The sequence below is a fragment of the Oncorhynchus clarkii genome, chromosome 13 (genome assembly GCF_045791955.1).
Source record: "Oncorhynchus clarkii lewisi isolate Uvic-CL-2024 chromosome 13, UVic_Ocla_1.0, whole genome shotgun sequence".
NCBI classification, from domain to species: domain Eukaryota; kingdom Metazoa; phylum Chordata; class Actinopteri; order Salmoniformes; family Salmonidae; genus Oncorhynchus; species Oncorhynchus clarkii.
In genome coordinates, this window is record NC_092159.1 from 15,552,060 (window position 1) to 15,577,929 (window position 25,870).

At 46.2% G+C, this 25,870-nt stretch overlaps 1 protein-coding gene across 1 annotated transcript in view; it reads left to right on the plus strand.

The window, feature by feature from the left end:
- The window catches only part of LOC139424506 (myb/SANT-like DNA-binding domain-containing protein 4), a 1,073,247-nt gene that overhangs the window by 567,481 nt on the left and 479,896 nt on the right, over nt 1-25,870 (plus strand). The gene's annotated exons all lie outside the window — the stretch shown is intronic.

Below are 25,870 nucleotides of genomic sequence, written 5' to 3' on the forward strand. Positions count from 1 at the left end.
GTGAACCTTCGACCCAGTCTGAGGTTCTGAGCGCTATGGAGCAGGTTTTCATCAAGGATCTCTGTACTTTGCTCTGTTCATCTTTCCTTCAATCCTGACTCACAGTCTCTGCTGCTGAAAAACATCCCCACAACATGATGCTGCCACCACCATGCTTCACTGTAGGGATGGTGCCAGGTTTCCTCCAGACGTAACACTTGGTATTCAGGCCAAAGAGTTTAATTTTGGTTTCATCAGACCAGAGAATCTTGCTTCTCATTGTCTGAGAGTCCTTTAGGTGTCTTTTGGCAAACTCCAAGTGAGCTGTCATGTGCCTTTTACTGAGGAGTGGCTTCTATCTGGCCACTCTACCATAAAGGCCTGATTGGTGGAGTGTTGCAGAGATGGTTGTCCTTCTAGCTGGTTCTCCCATCTCCACTTAGGTACTCTGGAGCTCTGTCAGAGTGACCATCAAGTTCTTGGTCACCTCCCTGACCAAGGCCCTTCTCCCCCGATTTGCTCAGTTTGGCCGGGCAGCCAGCTCTAGAAAGAGCCTTGGTGGTTTCAAACTTCATCCATTTAAGAATTATGTAGGTCACTGTGTTCTTGGCGACCTTCAATGCTTCAGAAGTATTTTGGTACCCTTCCCCAGCTCTGTGCCTCCACACAATCCTGTCTCGTATTCCTTCGACCTCATGGCTTGGTTTTTGCTCTGACATGCACTGTCAACTGTGGGACCTCATATGGACAGGTGTGTGCCTTTCCAAATTTACCACAGGTGGACTCCAAGTTGAAGAAAAATTTCAATGGAAACAGGATGCACCTGAGCTCAATTTCGAGTCTCATAGCAAAGGGTCGGAATACATGTAAATAAGATATTTCTGTTTCTTATTTTTAATACATTTGCAAACACTTTGTAAAACCTGTTTTCACATTGTCATTATGGGGTATTGCATGTAGATTGATGAGGATTTAAAAAAAATACATTTTAGAATAAGGCTGTAACGTAACAGCCTTACAACTGAACACACGACTGCACAGTAGTCCAGGTGCGACAAAACTAGGTTCTGTAGGACTTGCCTTGTTGATAGTGCTGTTAAGAAGGCAGAGCTGCGCTTTATTATGGACAGACTTTTCCTCATCTTAGCTACTGTTGTATCAATATGTTTTACAATCCAAAGTTTACAATCCAGGGTTACTCCAAGCAGTTTAGTCACCCCAACTTGCTCAATTTCCACATTATTCAATACAAGATTTAGTTGAGGTTTAGAGTTTAGTGAATGATTTGTCCCAAATATAATGGTTTAAGTTTTTGAAATATTTAGGACTAACCTATTCCTTGCCACCCATTCTGAAACTAACTGCAACTCTTTGTTAAGTGTTGCAGTAAATTCAGTCGCTGTAGTAGTTGAAGTGTATAGTGTTGAGTTATCAGCATACATAGACACATTGATTTTACTCGTTAGTAAAGATTGAAAATATTAAAGGGGCTTAGACAGCTGCCCTGGGGAATTCCTGATTCTACCTGGATTATGTTGGGGAGGCTTCCATTAACAGGCTCTGTTAGACAGGTAACTCTTTCTCCAGAATATAGCATGGGGTGTAAAGCTATAACACATACGTTTTTCCAGCAGCAGACTATGATCTATAATGTCAAAATCCGCGCTGATCATCAATTTCTCTCAGCCAGTGCTGTGCTGAGAGTGCTGTGCTTGTTGAAAGTTCTTCCATATAAGCGTGATGAAAGTCTGTTGTCAATTTGTTTACTGTAAAATAACATTGTATCTGGTTGGAATTCCACAGGGATTTAACAGTTTTTACAGTCATTTTCTTAATGGGTGCATGTTTATTAGTAACTGGGATATTTCATAAATGTGTCAAGTACAGCGTCTGGTTACTCCTCATTACCAACAAATAGTATTTACATCAACAACATGGAATCACTACAACACTTATTGTATGACCTTTTTTATACTATATTAGCCCCAGCCTTTTGAACTCTGGTTTTCCTAGATATGACTACTATATTGTGATCGCTACTATATTGTGATCAGTACTTCCAATGGATTTGGATACTGCTTTAAAGCAAATTTCTGCAGCATTAGTAAAGATGTGATCAATACATGTTGATGAGTTCATTCCTGTGTAGGTTGACTGATAACCTGAACCAGGTTGCAGGCACTAATTACAGTTTGAAACTTGAGTGGGCAGCCTGAATGAAAGCCATTCAATACTTAAATCACCCAGAAAATAAACATACAGTGGCTTGCGAAAGTATTCACCCCTCTTGGCATTTTTCCTATTTTGTTGCCTTACAACCTGGAATTACAATTGATTTTTTGGGGGGGTGTCACGGTTTTCTAGGTGAGAAAGAGAGTCGGACCAAAATGCGGCGTGTCGATTGCGATCCAGATCTGGAAGAGTCTGGCTGACTGGCAGATCTGGAAGAGTCTGGCTGACTGGCAGATCTGGAAGAGTCTGGCTGACTGGCAGATCTGGAAGAGTCTGGCTGACTGGCAGATCTGGAAGAGTCTGGCTGACTGGCAGATCTGGAAGGGTCTGGCTGACTGGCAGTTCTGGCTGCTCCATGCTGACTGGCAGTTCTGGCTGCTCCATGCTGACTGGCTGCTCTGGCTGCTCCATGCTGACTGGCTGCTCCATGCTGACTGGCAGCTCTGGCTGCTCCATGCTGACTGGCAGCTCTGGCTGCTCCATGCAGACTGGCTGCTCTGGCTGCTCCATGCTGACTGGCGGCTCTGGCTGCTCCATGCTGACTGGCGGCCCTGGCTGCTCCATGCTGACTGGCGGCCCTGGCTGCTCCATGCTGACTGGCGGCCCTGGCTGCTCCATGCTGACTGGCGGCCCTGGCTGCTCCATGCTGACTGGCGGCCCTGGCTGCTCCATGCTGACTGGCGGCTCTGGCTGCTCCATGCAGACTGGCAGCTCTGGCGGCTCCATGCAGACTGGCAGCTCCATGCAGACTGGCAGCTTTGGCGGCATCCTGCAGACTGGCAGCTCTGGCGGCTCCTTGCAGACTGGCAGCTCCTTGCAGACTGGCAGCTCCATGCAGACTGGCAGCTCCATGCAGACTGGCAGCTCCTTGCAGACTGGCAGCTCCTTGCAGACTGGCAGCTCCTTGCAGACTGGCAGCTCCTTGCAGACTGGCAGTTCTGAACAGACGGGAGACTCCGGCAGCGCTGGAGAGGAGGAAGGCTCCGGCAGCGCTGGACAGGCGAGGCGCACTGTAGGCCTGATGCGTGGTGCTGGCACTGGTGGTACTGGGCCGAGAACACGCACAGGAAGCCTGGTACGGGGAGCTGCTACCGGAGGGCTGGGGTGTGGAGGTGGTACTGGAAAGACCGGACCGTGCAGGCGCACTGGAGCTCTTGAGCACTGAGCCTGCCCAACCTTACCTGGTTGAATGCTCACGGTCGCCCTGCCAGTGCGGCGAGGTGGAATAGCCCGCACTGCTCCATCGAATCCCAGGCGGGCTCCGGCACTCTCCCTGGGTCGACCGCCCACCTGTCTATCTCCTCCCAAGAAGTATAGTCTATACTGTACTCCTCTTTGGGCTGCTCCTGTTGCCTCTTCTCCTGCTGCACCTTTGGGCGGCTACACTCCCCTGGTTTAGCCCAGGGTCCTCTCCCGTCGAGGATTTCCTCCCATGTCCAGAAATCCTTATTACGCATCTCCTCTTTGGGCTGCTCCTGCCTGTTGACACGCTGCTTGGTCCTTTTGTGGTGGGTGATTCTGTCACGGTTTTCTAGGTGAGAAAGAGAGTCGGACCAAAATGCGGCGTGTCGATTGCGATCCATGTTTAATAAACAAACGTAAAACACGAATCGATACAAACACTACAAAACCAAGAACGTAATGAACGTAACGAAAACCGAAACAGCCCTATCTGGTGAACAACACAGAGACAGGAACAATCACCCACAAACACACAGTGAAACCCAGGCTACCTAAATATGGTTCCCAATCAGAGACAATGACTAACACCTGCCTCTGATTGAGAACCATATCAGGCCAGACATAGAAATAGACAAACTAGACAATGAAACATAGAATGCCCACTCAGCTCACACCCTGACCAACCAAAACATAGAAATATACAAAGTAAACTATGGTCAGGGTGTGACAGGGGGTTGTATCATTTGATTTACACAACATGCCTACCACTTTGAAGATGCAAAATATTTTTTATTGTGAAACAAACAAGAAATAAGACAAAAAACTGAAAACTTGAGCGTGCATAACTATTCACCCCCCCAAATGCAATAGATTGTAGAGTCACCTTTTGCAGCAATTACAGCTGCAATTCTCTTGGGGTATGTCTCTATAAGTTTGCCACATCTAGCCACTGAGCTTTTTGCCCATTCTTCAGCTCCTTCAAGTTGGATGGGTTCCGCTGGTGTACAGCAATCTTTACTTCATACCACAGATTCTCAATTGGATTGAGGTCTGGGCTTTAACTGGGCCATTCCTAGACATTTAAATGTTACCCCTTAAACCACTTGCGTGTTGCATTAGCAATATGCTTAGGTTCATTGTCCTGCTGGAAGGTGAACCTCCGTCCCAGTCTTACATCTCTAGATGACTGAAACAGGTTTCCCTCAAGAATTTCCCTGTATTTAGCGCCATCCATCATTCCTTCAATTCTGACCAGTTGCCACCACCATGCTTCACTGTGGGGATGTTGTTCTCAGGGTGATGAGAGGTGTTGAGTTTGCACGAGACATAGCATTTTCCTTGATGGCCAAAAAACTCAATTTTAGTTTCATCTGGCCAGAGTACCTTCTTCCATATGTTTGGGGAGTCTCCCACCTGCCTTTTGGCGAACACCAAACATGTTTGCTTATTTATTTTTTTTCTTTAAGCAATGTCTTTTTTTTGGCCACTCTTCCGTAAAGCCCAGCTCTGTGGAGTGCACAGTTTAAAGTGGTCCTATGGACAGATACTCCAATCTCCGCTGTGGAGCTTTGCAGCTCCTTCAGGGTTAGGTGGGCGGCCCTCTCTTGGCACGTTTGTTGTGATGCCATATGCTTTACATTTTTTAATAACGGTTTTAAGGGTGCTCCGTGCGATGTTCAAAGTTTCAGATATTTTTTTATAACCCAACCCTGATCCACAACTTTGTCCCTGACCTGTTTGGCGAGCTCCTTGGTCTTCATAGTGCCGCTTGCTTAGTGGTGTTGCAGACTCTGCAGCCTTTCTCAACAGGTGTATATATATAGAGATCATGAGACAGATCATGTGACACTTAGATTGCACACAGGTGGAATTTATTGAACTAATTATGTGACTTCTGAAGGTAATTGGTTGCACCAGATATTATGTAGGGGCTTCATAGCAAAGGGAGTCAATACATATGCAAGCACCACAACCGTTTTTTTTAATTATTATTATTTTTTGAAACAAGTTATTTTTTTCCTTTCACAAATTTTAATTATTTTGTGTATGTCAATTACATGAAATCCAAATAAAAATCAATTTAAATTGCAGGTTGTAATGCAACAAAATAGGAAAAACACCAAAGGGGTGAATACTTTTGCAAGGCACTGTACATTATCGAGCATTTCAAAAATGTTATCCTGATACTGACTATTAGCACTGCAACGCAGACGCAGGGAGTCAGGGAGTAATGATAATGAATATAAAACAATACAAAACAAGAGAAACATCTGACGTGGAAACAAACAATACTACCCGATGACTGACAAAACAGAGTGCTAGATAAATAAACTCAGCAAAAAAAGAAATGTCCTCTCACTGTCAACTGCATTTATTTCCAGCAAACTTAACATGTGTACATATTTGTATGAACATAACAAGACTCAACAACTGAGGCAGGCATGTGACTCACAGAAATTGAATAATGTGTCCCTGAACAATGGGAGGTTCAAAATCAAAAGTAACAGTCAATATCTGCATTAAGTACTGCAGTGCATCTCCTCCTCATGGACTGCACCAGATTTGCCAGTTCTTGCTGTAAGATGTTACCCTACTCTTCCACCAAGGCACCTGCAAGTTCCCGGACATTTCTTAGCGGAATGGACCTAGCCCTCACCCTCTGATCCAACAGGTCCCAGACGTGCTCAATGGGATTGAGATCCGGGTTCTTCACTGGCCATGGCAGAACACTCACATTCCTGTCTTGCAGGAAATCACGCACAGAACGAGCAGTATGGCTGGTGGCATTGTCATGCTGAAGGGTAATGTCAGGATGAGCCTGCAGGCCTCGGTGTAACGCTCATTCCTTCGATGATAAACACGAATCCGACCATCACCCCTGGTGAGACAAAACCGCGACTCGTCAGTGAAGAGCACTTTTTGCCAGTCCTGTCTGGTCCAGCGACGGTGGATTTGTGCCCATAGGCGACGTTGTTGCCGGTGATGTCTGGTGAGGACCTGCCTTACAACAGGCCTGCAAGCCCTCAGTCCAGCCTCTCTCAGCCTATTGCAGACAGTCTGAGCACTGATGGAGGGATTGTGCGTTCCTCGTGTAACTCGGGCAGTTGTTGTTGCCATCCTGTATCTGTCCCGCAGGTGTGATGTTCGGATGTACCGATCCTGTGCAGGTGTTGTTACACGTGGTCTGCCACTGCAATGACAATCAGCTGTCCATCCCGTCTCCCTGTAGCGCTGTCTTAGGCGTCTCACAGTACGGACATTGCAATTTATTGCCCTGGCCACATCTGCAGTCCTCATGCCTCCTTCCAGCATGCATAAGGCACATTCAAGCAGATGAGCATTGACTCATCTTAATTTTGGTGTTTTTCAGAGTCAGTAGAAAGGCCTCTTTTGTGTCCTAAGTTTTCATAACTGTGACCTTAATTGCTTACCGTCTGTAAGCTGTTAGTGTCTTAACAACCGTTCCACAGGTGCATGTTCATTAATTGTTTATGGAGCATGGGAAACAGTGTTTAAACCCTTTACAATGAAGATCTGTGTTTGGATTTTTACAAATTATCTTTGAAAGACAGTTTTTTGTTGTTGCTGTGTTTAGTAAGTAATGAAGGTAGTAATGAAGTTCAGGTGTGACTGATGATGGGGCGCAGGTTGCCAGGTTCGGTGGTTAGTAGACCAGTGAGACTTTGAGCGCCGGAGCGGGAGTAGATGTAACAGTACCAGTACTCAGCTTCTTACAGGGCAGGCGGAACGGATGGTTCCTGGTGGAGAGCCAGACACGATCACCAGGATGGAACATGGGAGCCTCACTGTGGTGGCGATCCGCCTGCTCTTTCTGACACTGGACGACGTGCTGGAGTCTCACGTGGGCATCGTTCCATACCTCTTCTGCATGCCTGAACCACTTGTCCATCGCAAGAACTTCGGTCTGGCTCGAAGATCACACAGCCAGGGGCTGGCTGATAACCCAGAACACACTGGAAGGGAGTCAGCCTGGTGGAGGAGTGTCGCAATGAATTCTGGGCGTATTCATCCCCTGCCGGTCCTGGCAATGGCTCCTTAGAAAACTCCCCAGCTCCTGGGTCATCCTCTCCACCTGACCATTAGACTGAGGCCGGGACCTGGAAGTGAGGCTGACCTTGACCCCCAGCTTTTCCATGAAGGCCTTCCATACACGTGATGTGAATTAGGGGCCACGATCGGAGATGATATCCTCCGGAAGGCCATAGTGCTGGAAGACCTGCTGGAACAGTGCCTCAGCAACCTGAATAGCAGTAGGGAGAACAGAGAGAGGGATGAAACAGCATGATTTTGAGAATCTGAACACTATTACAAAAATTGTGGTAAAACCATCAGAAGAGGGGAGATCAGTGCACCCAGCTGTGTGCACCCAGGTCAACAACCGATCCCTTATCCCTGTGGGAACGTAGGTGCACTCAGGAGGACAGGCTAGCAGGTGCGGGTTCCCTCTCCAGGGCCTGGTGAATGTCCACATCAGCATCCCAGAGCACAGGGGCTACAGCTTGAGAGGGTGAAATTATGGGTGCACTCAAGATAGGAACCTCTCCTGAATCATAGAGATGGGACAGGGCATCGGCTTTAATGTTTTTTTGACCCTGGGCAATATGTCAGCGGGAAATCTAATGTGGTGAAGAAAAAACCCACCTGGCTTGGTGCGGGTTCAGTCGCCTCACTGTCCGTATGTACTCCAGGTTCCGATGGTAGGTGAGGATGATAAATCGGTCCTGGGCACCCTCCAGCCAGTGTCTCCACACTTCTAATGTCAACTTCGCTGACAGGAGTTCCCGATAGCCAACATCGTAGTCCTCTCTGCAGGAGACAACTTTTTAAAGTAATATGCACATGGATACCATTTCTGTGGATTACTTTGATGTTGGGACAGCCCCCACACCTACTTCTGAAGGATCCACCTCCACCATAAAGGGCAGTGTAGGATCTGGATGTTTGAGCAACGGGGCGGAGGTGAAATGTCCCTTCAGTAGGAAGAAGGCTTTGTCTGCTGCAGGATTCCACCCCAACTTCCAGAGGACTACCCTTAAGGAGAGAAGTGAGAGGACAGGCGATCGAGCCAAAGTTCTTAATGAATCGGCAGTAGAAGTTGGTAAATCTCAAAAACCGCTGTAACCCCTTTATGGTGGTTGGACTCACCATGACATGACAGCCAGCATCCACCTCCTTCTCATCCATCATGACTCCTTGTGGGCTGATCTGGTAACCCAAAAAGGAGACATCCTCCTGATGGAATTGACACTTCTCCACTTTGACTTAGAGGTGGTTGCCCAGGAGGCATTCCAGGACTTCTCGGACTTGGGCGATGTGATCCTGCAAAGTAGACCAGGATGTTATCGATATACATGACCACCTGGTGTCCAAGCATGTCCCGGAACACCTCGTTGACAAATTCCTGGAACACTGACAGAGCATTGGCTAATCAAAAAGCATCACCAAGTTCTCGTAGTGGCCAGACATCATGCTGAAGGCAGTCTTCCATTAATCCCCCTCCCGGATGCGGATCAAATTGTTGGCACACAACAGTTCCAACTTGGTAAAAAACCAGGCCCTGCTGAGTTGTTCGATCGTGGCCGGCACCAACGGGAGAGGGTGGCGGTACTTTGGGGTGATGGAATTCAAATTTCTGTAATCGATGCACAGGTGTAACCCTCCATCCTTGTTGTCCATGAAGAAGAAGCCTGCCAACGCAGGGGAGGTGGACGTGCAAATGAAACCCTGCTGGAGCGCCTCCTGGATGTACTCCTCCATGGCCTTGGTTTCAGCCCTCGACAGAGAGTAGATGCAGCCGCATGGAGGCGCAGAGCCTGCAAGCAGGTCGATGGCACAGTCCTGGGGGTGATGAGGAGGGAGACAGGTGGCACAGGTCTTGGAGAAAAACTCCCAAAGTTTCTGGGCTTAAGGGCAACCACAGGACTATCACCCTACGTGGAACCACAGGGAAAGGAAAAGCAGGTCTTCCGGCATCCTGGTCCCACGTCTGTGATTTTCATCCTGGCCATGAGATGGGGGGTTATGAAGTTGAAGTCATGGGAGGCCAAGGATGATCTTGGGTATGGGTGCACTGATGTTGAGGGAGGGAAGGCTTTCTTGATGTATTGATTCCAGGGTGAGGGTGAGTGGTGCTGTGATGTGTGGGATTGTCCCGGATCCTAGTTGTTGACTAACCAGTGCTTAAACAGGACAACGAGAGAAGTGCGGGTATGAGGTGATGTTAAGGAAGGAGGCGAGAGCCTGGTCAATAAAATTCCCTGTGGCACTGGAGTTCACTAGAGTTGTAGAGACAAAACATGAAGGACAGCCAGCCAGTGAAATTGATACTAGGAAAGGTTTGGCGGAAAATGATGATGATGGAATCCTAACCCAGGAGACGGAAGATCATGTGGCTGTCCCTGAGGAGGGAGAGAGGCGATGGGGGTACCGACGCTCCCGAAGCAGGTTATCTAGACGGATGGCCATTGTGATGAGGGCGTCCAAGGATAGGTTATCGTCTTGGCAAGCCAACTACGTCTGGACCCCTCACACAATCCTCTTCTGAATAGGCTGCTGAGCGCCGGTTCATTCCATCCGCTGGATGCTGCCACTGTCCGAAAGGTGAGCAGGTACTCCGACACGGTCTGACCATCCTGCTGTAGTTGGAGTAGGTGCTCACCCCCCTCTTTGCCCTCCGGTGGATGGTCGAAGACCCCCCTGAATAGAGCCATGAACCCCACATAGGAACCCAGATCCTCCTCTCTTCTCTCCTAGACGGCCGTGGCCAATTCCAACGCCTGTCCGGTCAGCAGAGAAATAACAGTGGAAACCTTTCGGTGGTGGGGGCTACCATCTGATGAGTGAAAATAGAGGGAGCACTGGAATAGGAAGCCGCGGCATTTCGATTGAGTTCCATCATATTTGTCCGGGAGGGACAATCGGGCATCGCTGACCAGGACGGACTGCTGGATGGGCTGGGGTACTGGCTCGATGGGTCGACTTGTGGTAGAGAATCCTCCGCTGTTTGGAGATGATGCCCCTAGTTGAAGAACGCGTAGGAACTCATCCATTCCCAAATGAGCCAGCTGGTCATGGTGTTGATGAAGTAGGTGTCCCTGTTCATGTTCACCGACCATCTGGGAGATATCTTGATTAACTGCTGCTTCCATTTGTTGAGGGAGTATTCTGTAACGCAAACGCAGGGAGTCAGGGAGCAGTTAGTGAGTTTAATGATAATGAACATGTAATGATACAAAACAAGAGAAGCGTCTGACATGGAAACATAAACAATACTACCTGATGACTGACAAAACAGAGTGCTGGATAAATGGTAAGTAATGAATGGTGCGATGATGATGATGGTGCGCAGGTGTGTGTAATGATGGTTGCTAGGTGTGCGTAAAGATGTGTTGCCAGGACCGGTGGTTAGTAGACCGATGACATTGAGAGCTGGAGCGGGAGTTGAAGTAACAAGCACATGGTGGTCTATAGCAGCTTCCCACCAGAATGGGCTTAAGGTGAGGTCAGATTAACCTGTAGTCATATTACTTTGACAGTGTTTAACATGAGGTCCCAGCAATAAGGTTCCAACTGGAGAATTTCATTGTCTGAAGAAACGCATTGGAACGCAAGAACACTCTCTCGTGACCGCGCACAATGAGACCGAGGCTTTCTGCCAGACCACCCACTCAAAGAGCTATTATGAGCCCCTCCTTTATAGTAGAATCATATAACCAGAATTAAAGACGGTGACATTTTGTGGAAGCCCTAGGAAGTGCATGCTCATCCATACCTAAGATGGACATCAAATGGCACTGTTTTCAAAATTGAGTTCTCACTTCCTGTTTGGATTTCTTCTCAGGTTTTTGTCTGCCATATGAGTTATGTTATACTCACAGACAAAATTCAAACAGTTTTAGAAACTTCAGAGTGTTTTCTATCCACCAGTAATAATAATATGCATATATTCCCATCTGGGAAAGAGTAGGAGGCAGTTTACTCTGGGCACGCCTTTCATCCAAAAGTGAAAATGCTGCCCCCTAGCCCCAACAGGTTGCACATGATGATGTTGACCATAAATAAAGCATTCGGCTGTCCAACACACATCATCTAAACAAAAACAGATAAAGAAATAATGATGGCTATTTCTCTCCCATTTGTCAAACATTACATCAAACTACATACTCATTATATTGTACATATCAAAGGATCCACTTGCAGTAAACCCCAAACAGTCCCTCTACAGTCAGATTAAAAATGTTAGGCACCCTTAAGCTACATATGTTAACGTGGACAATATTTTGCACTTTTCTGGGATGCTTGATTGTTTTCATTGCTTTACTGGGAAGCTTAGCAGAGGTAGACATGCTCATGTTATTGATGTTAGTGCAGGGTGAGCTGCACGCAGTGGACTTCCTACTAGGGCATACCACCTCATTGCGAACAGTATAACTCTGGTTCATAGGCACATTATTACTGCATACAATAGCTGTGGGATCAGCAGAGGCATTCAGGGCAGTAAGAGGCACATAAATTAGGTTACTTACATTACTTCCAACGCCCCTGGGATAATGTACATTTGCTGAAGCATTACCACAACTCAGTTACCCAATGGTAGGGATTATCTGAGCTGGGCTTCATTGATAAGTCATTGTCTCAATGCAAGCCTTATAATGCTGTGAAAGGATCCAGAAATCCAAATGATTTGGGTGGATCCCATCATCCTTATAAAACAAGCTTTGTTTCCAGAAGGTATCCTGTTAAATGTTACACCCACAGAGCTACAGTTGGCTCGTAGCCAGTTATGGAGGGCTAAAAGTCTGCTGAATCATTCAATGCCATGATTTAGGGAGGGTAGAGGGACAGATATTATGGGGCGTTTGTTGATGTCAAGCAGTGGCCCAATCAGTTCGTTAAAATCCATCTTCAGCTGTTCTGAGCTGCCCTTCATAGTGTCATTGAATGAACTCTGATAGACTCAATTTCCTGATGCTGGTTTAAAATATTTGGGAGCGGCCTGCCGACTGGCACAGTGGTCTAAGGCACATCGCAGTGCTTGAGGCGTCACTACAGATCTGGGTTCGATCCCGGGCTATGTCGTAGCCGGCCGCAACCGGGAGACCCATGAGGCTGCACACAATTGGCCCAGCATTGTCCGGGATAGGGGAGGGTTTGGCCGGCTGGGATGTCCTTGTCCCATCGCGCTCTAGCGACTCCTTGTGGCGGGCCAGGTGCATGCACGCTGACACAGTTGCCTGTTGCACAGTGTTTCCTTCGACACATTGGTGACGCTGGCTTCCAGGTTAAGTGAGCAGTGTGTCAAAAAGTAGTGCAGGTTGGCAGGGTTGTGTTTTGGAGGAAGCATGGCTCTCGACCCTCTCCCGAAACCGTACCGGAGTTGCAGTGATGAGACAAGACAGTAACTATCAATTGGATATCACAAAATTGGGGAGAAAAAGGGGTAAAAAGTACCCCCCCCCAAAAAAAATCTAATAATGTTTGGCAGCAGCTTATTGATGTCCTGTACTCGTGCTCCTGGATGGCACAACTTTTTAACTCCAGGGACTGAGACATTTCTCACCATTGAACTACCCAATACAACGGCCGGAGAAGGGAATGGAGAAATCCGCCCATTCCTCCCCCTTCACACAATTTGTTGAATCTTTCACGGGCCCACGAAAAGCTGGATAGCGTTCACCCGCTGCTCCCAGCGATAGGTCGAGACCTCCCACAGCAGGCAGTGCCCCATCAGATCCAGAGAGAGGGAAAGGAGCCGAACTCAATGATGAAGCCGCTGCTGGAGTCAGCGTAGTTGGAGTCATTACAGCCATCGCAGACACAGGCAATCCCAACGATGAAGGCGCAGGCACCACCATGTCAATCTGCTACGGACCTCTCACAGTCACTCCTGTCCGCTGACTTCGGTTTTCACGAGTAGAGACATGGGACCAGCGCTGATTGGGAAATTTTTCTTTCTGTTCAACATCTACTTCACTACAGGATGGAGGAGGAGAAGCAGATTGAGATGACTTCCTTGGTAGGCAAGTTCCAGTTAGCGCAGGCCATTTGGATAGTGACAGATGACAAGGCAGGGAAAATTCCATCAGGCCCGAGCGGCATCCAGCCATAGGAGTTGAGAACGAGAAAGTTCCAATTTCCATTGTCCCCATAAATTTGTGCAGAATTTAGATTAGTTTGCTAAACTTAACCACCTAATTCCTGTAACCCTCCACTAGCAAACAATTGCCGCATTGGAACTCCAGATTGTCAATATTGTCCCGGACAAGAGCGTAATAAACACAGCTCTACAGCGTTGGAAATGTTCGCTAGCTATTCCAGGCGAAGCAGGCCCCATTACAACCTAGCTAGCTAGCTTGCTAGTCAGTGACAGCAGCTGACGGGGAAACACAAGGAGCTATACTGGTCACAATTGGGAAACTCACTCATACACTGGAAATAAGCACTTTCCTTTAGCTAGTGCTATTGCGAGCATTGTACAACCCTTCGGTAGTCTGGCTCAGTGAAGTCATCGGGCAATCTGCAGTTGACTGGGGCAGCTCTAGCAGGGCAGAAATTTTATGAACTGACTTGTTGGAAAAAAGTGATGTGATCAGGCACGTGCATAGATAGGGGTCAACTCGTGGCCAAGCACTTGCCCTCCTATGAAAAATTGCTTTTGCAACTTGGTGAATTTGTATTTATTTTATGAATTAGCCTATATGGTCTTTTTTCATTTTTCATGTGAATTTGAAATTTAACTAATTGCACATCAAATTAGCAAATTTTATAAGCTCTTGAATCGTCTAAAATACCCCCTCCCCCACCCTCCAAGAGTGCACTTGTCTGATTTGCATGCAGTGGCTGTGGGCGCTGGTCAGGGACACTTGAATTCTGGTAGGAGGCTACTTTTGATCTTTCTCTCACTGTTAGGGACAAAGAATGGGGCAATTGTTAGTAAGAGGCAGATGTCAGCAGCAGAACAAACTCAAATCAAGTAAAAACTAGTTTGTTTCGACAGCATAGCTAACTAGAGCACTAGCTAACATATTTACATAATCATTTGCTCTGATCAGCTGATAGCCACTCTTCCCGATGTCAATCATCTCTGGTCCTCGCTAAGCTTGCTTACAATTTGTGATGAGTGAGTGTATTGTTGCAGAACATAAGACTTTATGAAATTTTGGTATGTTATGTATTTCGTGTGAATGAATTATGAAAGGCGATTATTTTTTATTTCTGCACCTGTCCCCCAAATGTCTGTGCACGGCCCTGCATGTGATCAAATGTCTGTGCACGGCCCTGCATGTGATCAAATGTCTGTGCACGGCCCTGCATGTGATCAAATGTCTGTGCACGGCCCTGCATGTGATCAAATGTCTGTGCACGGCCCTGCATGTGATCAAATGTCATGCAGTTTTTGATTAAGTCGACGATGTTGCTTTTTTCCAACTGCACAATGCAGCCATCAACTGCATTGTGAGAAGCACTATTTGTCAACCAATCATTTGGGTGATTTTGCCTGACCCAAAGCGGACGTGACCTGAAACAGGAACCAACTTTGCTGCGATTCTAACACTACACTACGGGGGATACAAATTAAAGTGATATTTGAGACCTATGTTTTTAGTTTGTGATTGTGTGATATGGGGGTATAGAAAACTTTATTAAGACATTTATAAAGAAAAACCTTTATAAACAATAAAAGCTATGTTCACACTGCCATGTTGATCTGAGCCTTGCTGTTGGAAAACCCCTACAGTGTCCGATTTTCAGCTGTCATAGAGATACCTACACTGACTTTCATCTATTGCTGACTTTTATCCACAGTTGGCTTTGCTAGCCTTACTGCTCAAACACACCCATTGCTTACACCAATCCTTTCAGATCACTCACAAGGGCAGCGTCTTAGAATTCAGCCTATATTAAGGCAATCATTGAACACTCCTGTCACTCCTCGCCCTCAACTAGTCTGTCTAATGATCACACCTGCTTCCAATCAGATAGTTAAACTGTGGCGCCTCCATGGCTGTCAGCAACAGTATAAAAGCCCCAGTCATTCCCATAGCATCAAGCATTGCAGTCAGATAGTTTTGGTTGTGTGGTAAGCCTTCAAGGTGGAGCAGTGTACAGTAAGGTTGTGTTTACACAGGCAGCTGAATTCTGATCTTTTTTTCACTAATTGGTCTTTAGACCGATCAGCTCTGAATAAAATCTGATGTGATTGTTCAAAAATATGTCTAAACACACCCTACCTAGCTTCTGCTAGAAAATGGCAAAATCCTTTGGATATGGAATGAGGTGATGTCTTTTCAACAACTACATTTAATGTTGATTTATTTTATTGATATAACTTGCCTAGAATACCACTAGATTATGGTGAGTGGTTTCAATAAAATGTTGTGGCTTAAATGTTAAACTGAGGTTTTCTTCCTCACTGCACTGGGGGTATATTGTTCTAATGTATGCTTACATTGACCATTTGCTGTTTTTGGTTTTGTAGCCTACCCATACCAACAGCCTAAGTCACTGGTAGGGCTCTGGAATCACTAAATTCATAACTAACATTTTGAAGCTGAGCCACTTACTCGTGTTCTGCTGCTCAGTACTGTCATATCTGACTAAAATAGTAACATGGTTTAAGAGGTGCTTCAACCTTGTTAAATATAAAACAGGAGAGATTATTTCACAGAAAATGTGTTTTGTTGGCGTTTAGGGTGATAGAGTAGTTACCAGCTAACTGCTCATGTCTTGTCATTGAGCAGAGCAGCCCAAGCGGAGCCATTGCTATGTAAACTCAGACCCAGAACTGACATGAGCAGCACTTCAAGAGCGAGTGACAGAATGGGCGGAGGAGCTAATTGATTCACTATGGCGCAAGTTATTTCTGATACGCCATTTCCATGCTCTTGTGACACTTGATATTCTGGATTTCCCTTGATTTGTCTGTGATTAAACTGTGGGTCAAAAGGGAAATAAAAGTATTATCTGATTTTTTTGGGGGGTGAATCACACTACCGGTTTCCTAGATGGCTAGCTACCAGCTTGCCGGCTGCAATCGTACCCTTCTTGACCAAGCAGCCAACTTACCAGCAGACGAGCTCCCTGCAGCCCAAGCCATTTGAGCAGCCTTCAGACCAGTTCTCTTTCAGCCTACTTGGTTTGACATCTCCCTTTGTGACACCTCACTATGTCATTGGTTGAAGCCTTATTCAATCGCTCTTAACAGGCCAATCATTCAAATGTATTTACAAAGCCCTTTTTACAACAGCCAATGTCCCAAAGTGCTGTACAGAAACCCAGCCAAAACCCCAAACAGCAAGCAATGCAGATGTAGAAGCACTGTGACTAGGAAAAACTCCCTAAAAAAGGCCAGAACCTAGGAAGAAACCTAGAGAGCAACCAGGCTCTGAGGGGTGGCCAGTCCTCTTCTGGCTGTGCCGGGTGGTGATTTTAACAGAACATGGCCAAGATGTTCAAACGTTCATAGTGGACCAGCAGTGTCAGATAATAATAATCACAGTGGTTGAGAGTGTGCAACAGGTCAGCAGTTTAGGAGTAAATGTCAGTTGGCTTTTCATAGCCGATCATTCAGAGTTAGAGACAGCAGGTGGGGTAGAGTGAGAGTCCAAAACAGCAGGTCCGGGACAAGGTAGCACATCCAGTTAACAGGTCAGGGTTCCATAGCCGCAGGCAAAACGGTTGAAACTGGAGCAGCAGCATGACTAGGTGGACTGGGGACAGCAAGGAGCCATCAGGCCAGGTAGTCCTAATGCATGGTCCTAGGTCTCAGGTCCTCTGAGAGAAGAAAGAGCGAACATACTTAAGTTCACACAGGACACTGGAGGAGACAGGAGAAATACTCCAGATATAACAGACTGACCCTAGCCCCCCGACACAAACTATTGCAGCATAAATACTGGAGGCTGAGACACGAGGGGTCGGGATACACTGTGGCCCTGTCTGTCGATACCCCCGGACAGGACCAAACAGGCAGGATATAACCCCACTCACTTTGCCACATCACAGCCCCCACACCACTAGAGGGATATCTTCAACCACCAACCTACTACCCTGAGACAAGGCCGAGTACGAAGATCTCCCCCACAGCACGAACCCGAGGGGGGCGCCAACCCAGACAGGAAGATCACATCAGTGACTAAACCCACTCAACTGACGCACCCCTCCTAGGGACAGCATGGAAGAGCACAAGTAAGCCAGTGACTCCACCCCCGTAATAGGGTTAGAGGCAGAGAATCCCAGTGGAGAGAGGGGAACTGGTCAGGCAGAGACAGCAAGAGCATTTTGTCGCTCCAGTGCCTTTCCATTCACCCTCACACCCTTGGGCCAGACTACACTCAATCAATAGGACCTACTGAAGAGATGAGTCTTAGGCAGACCATTCCATAAAAGCTCTATAGGAGAAAAGCCTGTCTCCAGCTGTTTGCTTAGAAATTCTAGGGACAGTAAGGAGGCCTGCGTCTTATGTGTAGGTATTAGCCCAGAACGTTTTTTTTTGTGTTATTACATACAGCTGGAAACAACTTTTGGATATCAAGCAGCGGTAACTCAACAGCATTATGACCAGGAATACGACTTTCCCGAATTGGATACTTTGTTCATACCCTTCAAGGCAATTTAACTTATCCCAGAGGCTGCTCCAAGACGCCACCGTCAGGGAAGAGGTATTCGGAGGGGTCTTCTAACCCGACTCTGGAGGCGTGCACACCATCCATCACTTCCGAGTATATTACTCACTAATGTTCAGTCTCTGAATAATAAAGTAGACGAGCTCAAGGCGAGGATATCCTTCCAGAGAGACAACAGGGACTGTAGTAACATACTCATTATTCATGTTTCACGGAATCATGGCTCTCTCGGGATATACTGTCCCTGTCCATACAGCCAGCTGGGTTCTCAGTACATCACGCAGACAGGAATAAAGAACTCTCCAGGAAGAAAATGCGGTGGTGTTTGTTTCCTGATTAACCTTTTAACCAAATATCTCTAACAGTTGCCCCCAGCGTGAGTTGTTTTATGCACGTGATGTCAGAATGCATTCACTGTTCCAAAATGTGAATGTTACTCAACAGGACAGTTAACACTGCTAATTATCTATTCAACTTGTCAATTTCAAATTATTTTCTAACAAGTTGTATATTCTAACAACAATTTTAAATTAGGTGTGTTCCGTCTCCTCATTCATTCACATAGAAGTAGCCCATTTCAGAGTTGCAGACAATTTATGTTTGAGGCTTTACTGAGCCAGAATAAACTTCTCTCTTCGAGAAGAACCCACCGCACTTTACTCATGTTTGCGCAGATCAAGTATGCATATATTTGCACTGTCTTGCAAGAATTGGAAAATGTTCTTGCTTGCGCTTGCTTTGCCTTCCTTGTTGTTTTCCTTACAAATAATAATTTTGGACTTGTGTGCGTTCCTTTCAAATTTAGTTACTAATTTTCTGTATATTGTGTTGTTGTTTCTACTGTAGGCACCTACAGTAATGTATGTATGTATGTATGTATGGAGCATAATGTATTTACAGTTGTAGTCACATGTTTTCAAGTACTTGTGACAAATAATGCATTCCGATTATTGCATCTCTTATAATGGACAGCTATGATGTGTGTAAAATACTTTTTTGAAGGTTGTACTGATTAAAATGAGCTAAGCTATTTGCCAGCTATTTGTGGCGCCATGTTTGTTGACATTATACAATGTATTCTGGGTGTCACATAATCTGTCAGACTAAAGATGTTATAATGAGGTAAAGGAATGGTTCACTCATCTTTCGGGTAAACTTCCGGAAGTGAATGAAGGGAAGTGGATGATCGTAGATGACACACCCCCTTCAACATGCATACTATAAACAGACCAAACTCATCTTGTCTCCTCTTATTATCTTTGGTTGAGTCAAAAAATATATATACATTCCGGCATGCACAAACTACCCATCGTTGGATTACTTTCGATTTCTAGAAAATGTTTTACTCAATTATTTAAATCAATGGTGAGCTCACCCATGATGTGATTAATTATAAATAGTAATTGCCATTAGCTAATTCATATTGTAGTTTCTGTCAGCTGAGAGTTATAAAAATATGACCTCTTGTGTTACGTCAATCTTTCCACAGTTAGCGCTAGGACAAATATACATTTGTCTACATTTTCCGGTTTGGATGATTGTGTTATGCTGTAGCTACTTCTGTGAATGTCTGAACATTGCATCCAAAAATAAACTGGTCACATTCTGGACACTGTGTTTGTTCAAAATGATTCTGTCAGAAAAAAGTGCGGCCAGCTCAAATGCTGATTGTTGCGTCAATCGAAAATGGACGTTCTAAATAAGCGTTCTAATCAAGCCTTCTAATCACACAGGTTTGATCTTACGCAACAGGGACCACTATAGAATGATCACACCCGTTTGTTGGTACGTGTGAAAAAGTTAACTAGTCATGATGTGATTGTGATAACATACAGAAACTCAAGTCCTTTTGTTCACCTGAACTAGAATACCTGACAAATCAAATGAAGACCGTATTACCTCCCAAGATAATTATCTTCGGTTATTAAGCCGAAACCTTGACGGCCCTTAATTAAAACCTCAAGGATCCGCCCCTATTTTTCAATTTTCGGCTAAAATGACATACCCAAATCTATCTGCCTGTAGATCAGGTCCTGTAGCAAGGATATGCATATTCTTGGTACCATTTGAAAGGAAACACTTTGAAGTTTGTGGAAATGTGAAAAGAATGTAGTAGAATATAACACAATAGATCTGATAAAAGATAATCCATAGAAAAAACCCGATATTTTGTATTTTTTTGTACCATCATCTTTGAAATGCAAGAGAAAGGCTATAATGTTTTATTCCAGCCCAGGTGCAATTTAGAGTTTTAGACTGATCCAATGAACCATTGCATTTATGTTAAAAATTTGGTATCAAGACTGTCCAAATGTGCCTAATTTGTTTATTAAGAACTTTTCATGTTCAAAATTGTGCACTCTCCTCAAACAATAGCATGGTAGTCTTTCACTGTAATACAGTGAGGGAAAAAAGTATTTTCCCTCAGCCAGGGCATTGAAAATGGGTAGTGGATGGGTATTCCAGCATGACAATGACCCAAAACACATGGCCAAGGCAACAAAGGAGTGGCTCAAGAAGAAGCACATTAAGATCCTGGAGTGGCCTAGCCAGTCTCCAGACCTTAATCACATAGAACATCTGTGGAGGGAGCTGAAGGTTCAAATTGCCAAATGTCAGCCTCGAAACCTTAATGACTTGGAGAAGATCTGCAAAGAGGAGTGGGACAAAATCCCTCCTGAGATGTGTACAAACCTGGTGGCCAACTACAAGAAACGTCTGACCTCTGTGATTGCCAACAAGGGTTTTGCCACCAAGTACTAAGTCATGTTTTGCAGAGGGGTCAAATACTTATTTCCCTCATTAAAATGCAAATCAATTTATAAAATATTTGACATGTGTTTTTCTGGATTTTTTTTGTTTTGTTATTTTGTCTCTCACTGTTCAAATAAACCGACCATTAAAATTATAGACTTGTAATTTCTTTTTCAGTGGGCAAACGTACAAAATCAGCAGGGGATCAAATACTTTTTTCCCTCACTGTAGCTACTGTAAATTGGACAGTGCAGTTAGATTAACAATAATTTAAGCTTTCTGCCAACATCAGATATGTCTATGTCCTTGGAAATGTTCTTGTTACTTACAACCTCATGCTAATCGCATTAGCCTACATTAGCGCAACCGTCCCATGGAACGGACACTGATCCCAAAGAAGTTTTAAGGAACAACACTGGACTTTATGCAAACTGGAAACCACATATCCTGAGGTCGGATTTATTGTAGCTGGGGATTTTCAGAAAACTAATTTGAGGAAAACGCTAGCGATGTTCTATCAACACATCAATTGTAGTCCTCGCTCTGAAAAAACACTTGACCACTGCTACTCCCCCTTTCAAGATGCCTACAAGGCCCTCCCCGGCCCTCCCTTTGGCAAATCAGATCACAACTCCATCTTGCTCCTCCCTTCCTATAGGCAGAAACTCAGACAGGAAGTACCCGTGCCAAGGTCTATTCAACACTGGTCTGACCAATTGGAATCCATACTTCAAGATGGTTTTGATCATGCGGACTGGGATATGTTCCACGGACTGGGATATGTTCCACGGACTGGGATATGTTCCGGAAAACACTAGATCACTGCTACTCGCCTTTTCGAGATGCCTACAAGGCCCCACCCTCCCTTCGGCAAATCAGATCACAACTCCATTTTGATCCTCCCTTCCCATAGGTAGAAACTCAAACAGGAAATACCCGTGCTAAGGTCTATTCAACCCTAGTCTGAGCAATCGGAATCTGTGCTTCAAGATTGTTTTGATCACTGTCCCCTGTAGCATCTGAGAATAACATTTGACATATACACAGATATGGTGACAAGAGTTCATCAGGAAGTGTATACGAGATGTGAATCCCACTGTGACTATTAAAACCTACCCAAACCAGAAACTGTGAATATATGGCAGCATTCGAGCAAAACTGAAAGCACGAGCCACCGCATTTAACCATGGCAAGGTGACTGGGAATATGGTTGAATACAACCAGTGTAGTTATTCTCTCTGTAAGGCACTCAAACAGGCAAAACATCAGTACAGAGACAAAGTGGAGTTGCAATTCAACGGCTCAGACACGAGACGTAGGTGGCAGGGTCTACAGACAATCACGGATTACAAAGGGCAAACCAGCCACGTTGCGGACACCGAAGTCTTACTCCCGGACAAGCTAAACATCTTCTTCGCCCGCTTTGAGGATAATACATTGCCACCGACGCAGCCAGCTCCCAAGGACTGTGGGCTCTCATTCTTCGTGGCCGACGTGAGTAAGACATTTAAGCCTCCTAACTCTCAGACGGCCCAGACAGCATCCCTAGCCGCGTCCTCAGAAAATGCGCAGGCGAGCTGGCTGAAGTTTTTACAGACATATTAAATCTCTCCCCAATCCCAGTCCGCTCTCCCCAGTTGCTTCAAGATGTCCACCATTGTTCCTGTACTGAAGAAAGCAAAGGTAACTGAACTAAATGACTATGGCCCCATAGCATTCACTTCTGTCATCATGAAGTGTTTTGACAGGCTAGTCACCTCGACCTTACCTGTCACCTAGAGAGGAACCAGGCTAGAGAGGAACCAGGCTATGAGGGGTGGCCAGTCCTCTTCTGGCTGTGCCGGGTGGAGATTATAACAGAACATGGCCAAGATGTTCAAATGTTCATAAATGACCAGCATGGTCAAATAATAGGTCTGGGACAGATAGCACGTCCGGTCAGGATTCCATAGCCGCAGGCAGAACAGTTGAAACTGGAGCAGCAGCGCGGCCAGGTGGACTGGGGACAGCAAGGAGTCATCATGCCAGGTAGTCCTGAGGCATGGCCCTAGGTCTCAGGTCCTCCGAGGGAGAGAAAGAAAGAAAGAAAGAAAGAGAGAATTAGAGAGAGCATACTTAAATTCACACAGGACACCGGATAAGACAGGAGAAGCACTCCAGATATAACAAACTGACCCTAGACCCCCGACACATAAACTACTGTAGCATAAATACTTGAGGCTAAGACAGGAGGTGTCAGGAGACACTGTGGCCCCATCCGATGATTGATACCCCCGGACAGGGCCAAACAGGAAGGATATTACCCCACCCACTTTGCCAAAGCACAGCCCCCACACCACTAGAGGGATATCTTCAACCACCAACTTACCATCCTGAGACAAGGCTGAGTATAGCCCAAAAAGATCTCCGCCACGGCACAACCCAAGGGGGTGTGGGCGCCAACCCAGACAGGAAGATCACATCAGTGACTCAACTCACTCAAGTGACGCACCCCTCCTAGGGACGGCATCCACGTGGCACCCAGTCCTGAAGCTATCCCTGAGGCCCACCTCCCGGCCTACTCAGCTGTTCACCCGAACCCCACTCCTACACGGCTAGAGACCAATACTCCACCGGATCCTTGCTGCTAACGCCACTGCCACGAAGCTAGCACCAGTTAGCCGTGAGCCAGACGCATCTCCCGGCTAGCAAACTAAATTCCACAATACCTCTTTCGCCATCTGGCTTGGATTCTCTGTCGACATGGCGCCCCGCCGCACCACCACGACTGGTCTGCCGACAAATACTCCATCGGCTGTGCCTTCAACCGACCTCCGGGCTACTAACTTTAAACGCTGTGTCGCCCGCGTGCTAGTGGCTTCCCTGTTCTATCTACTGCTGCCCCCTGGACACTATGATCACTTGGCTACATAGCTGATGCCTGCTGGACTGTCCATTAATCACGGTACTCCATTCTGTTTGTTTATTTTTTTATCTGTCGGCCCCAGCCGCGAGGCTCTGTGTGTATTTAATCCGACCCTCTCTGCCTAGTCGTCGCCATTTTACCTGCTGTTGTTGTGTTAGCTGATTAGCTGTTGTTGTCTCACCTGTTGTTTTAGCTAGCTCTCCCAATCAACACCTGCGATTACTTTATGCCTCGCTGTATGTCTCTCTCAAATGTCAATATGCCTTGTATACTGTTGTTCAGGTTAGTTATCATTGTTTTAGTTTACAATGGAGCCCCTAGTTCCACTCTTCATACCTCTGATACCTCCTTTGTCCCACCTCCCACACATGCGGTGACCTTACCCATTATAACCAGCATGTCCAAAGATATAACCTCTCTTATCATCACCCAGTGCCTGGGCTTACCTCCGCTGTACCTGTACCCCACCATACCCCTGTCTGCACATTATGCCCTGAATATATTCTACCACGCCCAGAAATCTGCTCCTTTTATTCTTTGTCCCCAACGCTCTAGGCGACCAGTTTTGATAGCTTTTAGCCGCACCCTCATCCTACTCCTCCTCTGTTCCTCGGGTGATGTGGAGGTAAACCCAGGCCCTGCATGTACCCAGGCACCCTCATTTGTTGACTTCTGTGATCGAAAAAGCCTTGGTTTCATGCATGTCAACATCAGAAACCTCCTCCCTAAGTTTGTTTTACTCACTGCTTTAGCACACTCTGCCAACCCTGATGTCCTTGCCGTGTCTGAATCCTGGTTTAGGAAGGCCACCAAAGATTTGGAGATTTCCATACCCAACTATAACATTTGCCGTCAAGATAGAACTGCCAAAGGGGGAGGAGTTGCATTCTACTGCAGAGATAGTGAATAGTGAATTGATCGCCCCCCATCTAGCTTCAGAGTTTGTTCTGTTAGGTGACCTAAACTGGGATATGCTTAACACCCCGGCAGTCCTACAATCTAAGCTAGATGCCCTCAATCTCACACAAATCATCAAGGAACCCACCAGGTACAACCCTAAATATGTAAACATGGGCACCCTCATAGACATTATCCTGATCAACTTGCCCTCCAAATACACCTCCGCTATCTTCAATCAGGATCTCAGCGATCACTGCCTCATTGCCTGTATCCGCTACGGGTCCGTGGTCAAACGACCACCCCTCATCACTGTCAAACGCTCCCTAAAACACTTCTGCGAGCAGGCCTTTCTAATCGACCTGGCCCGGGTATCCTGGAAGGATATTGACCTCATCCCGTCAGTTGAGGATGCCTGTTCATTCTTTAAAAGTAACTTCCTCACCATCTTAGAACAGATATAGCCCTTGGTTCACTCCAGACCTGACTGCCCTCAATCAGCACAAAAACATCCTGTGGCGGACTGCAATAGCATCGAATAGTCCCCGCGATATGCAACTGTTCAGGGAAGTCAGGAACCAATACAGGCAGTCAGTCAGGAAAGCAAAGGCCAGATTTTTCAAGCACAATTTTGCATCCTGTAGCTCTAACTCCAAAAAGTTCTGGGACACTGTAAAGTCGATGGAGAACAAGAGCACCTCCTCCCAGCTGCCCACTGCACTGAGGCTAGGTAACACGGTCACCACCAATAAATCTATGATAATCAATAACTTCAACAAGCATTTCTCAACGGCTGGCCATGCCTTCCTCCTGGCTACTCCAACCTCGGCCAACAGCCCCCCCCCCCCTCCCCCCGCAGCTACCCGCCCAAGCCTCCCCAGCTTCTCCTTTACCCAAATCCAGATATCAGATGTTCTGAAAGAGCTGCAAAACCTGGACCCATACAAATCAGCTGGGCTTGACAATCTGGACCCTCTATTTCTGAAACTATCCGCAGCCATTGTCGCAACCCCTATTACCAACCTGTTCAACCTCTCTTTCATATCGTCTGAGATCCCCAAAGATTGGAAAACTGCCTCGGGTAATCCCCCTCTTCAAAGGGGGAGACACCCTGGACCCAAACTGTTACAGACCTATATCCATCCTGCCCTGCCTATCAAAGGTCTTCGAAAGCCAAATTAACAAACAGATCACTGACCATCTCGAATCCCACCGTACCTTCTCCACTGTGCAATCCGGTTTCCGAGCTGGTCACAGGTGCACCTCAGCCATGCTC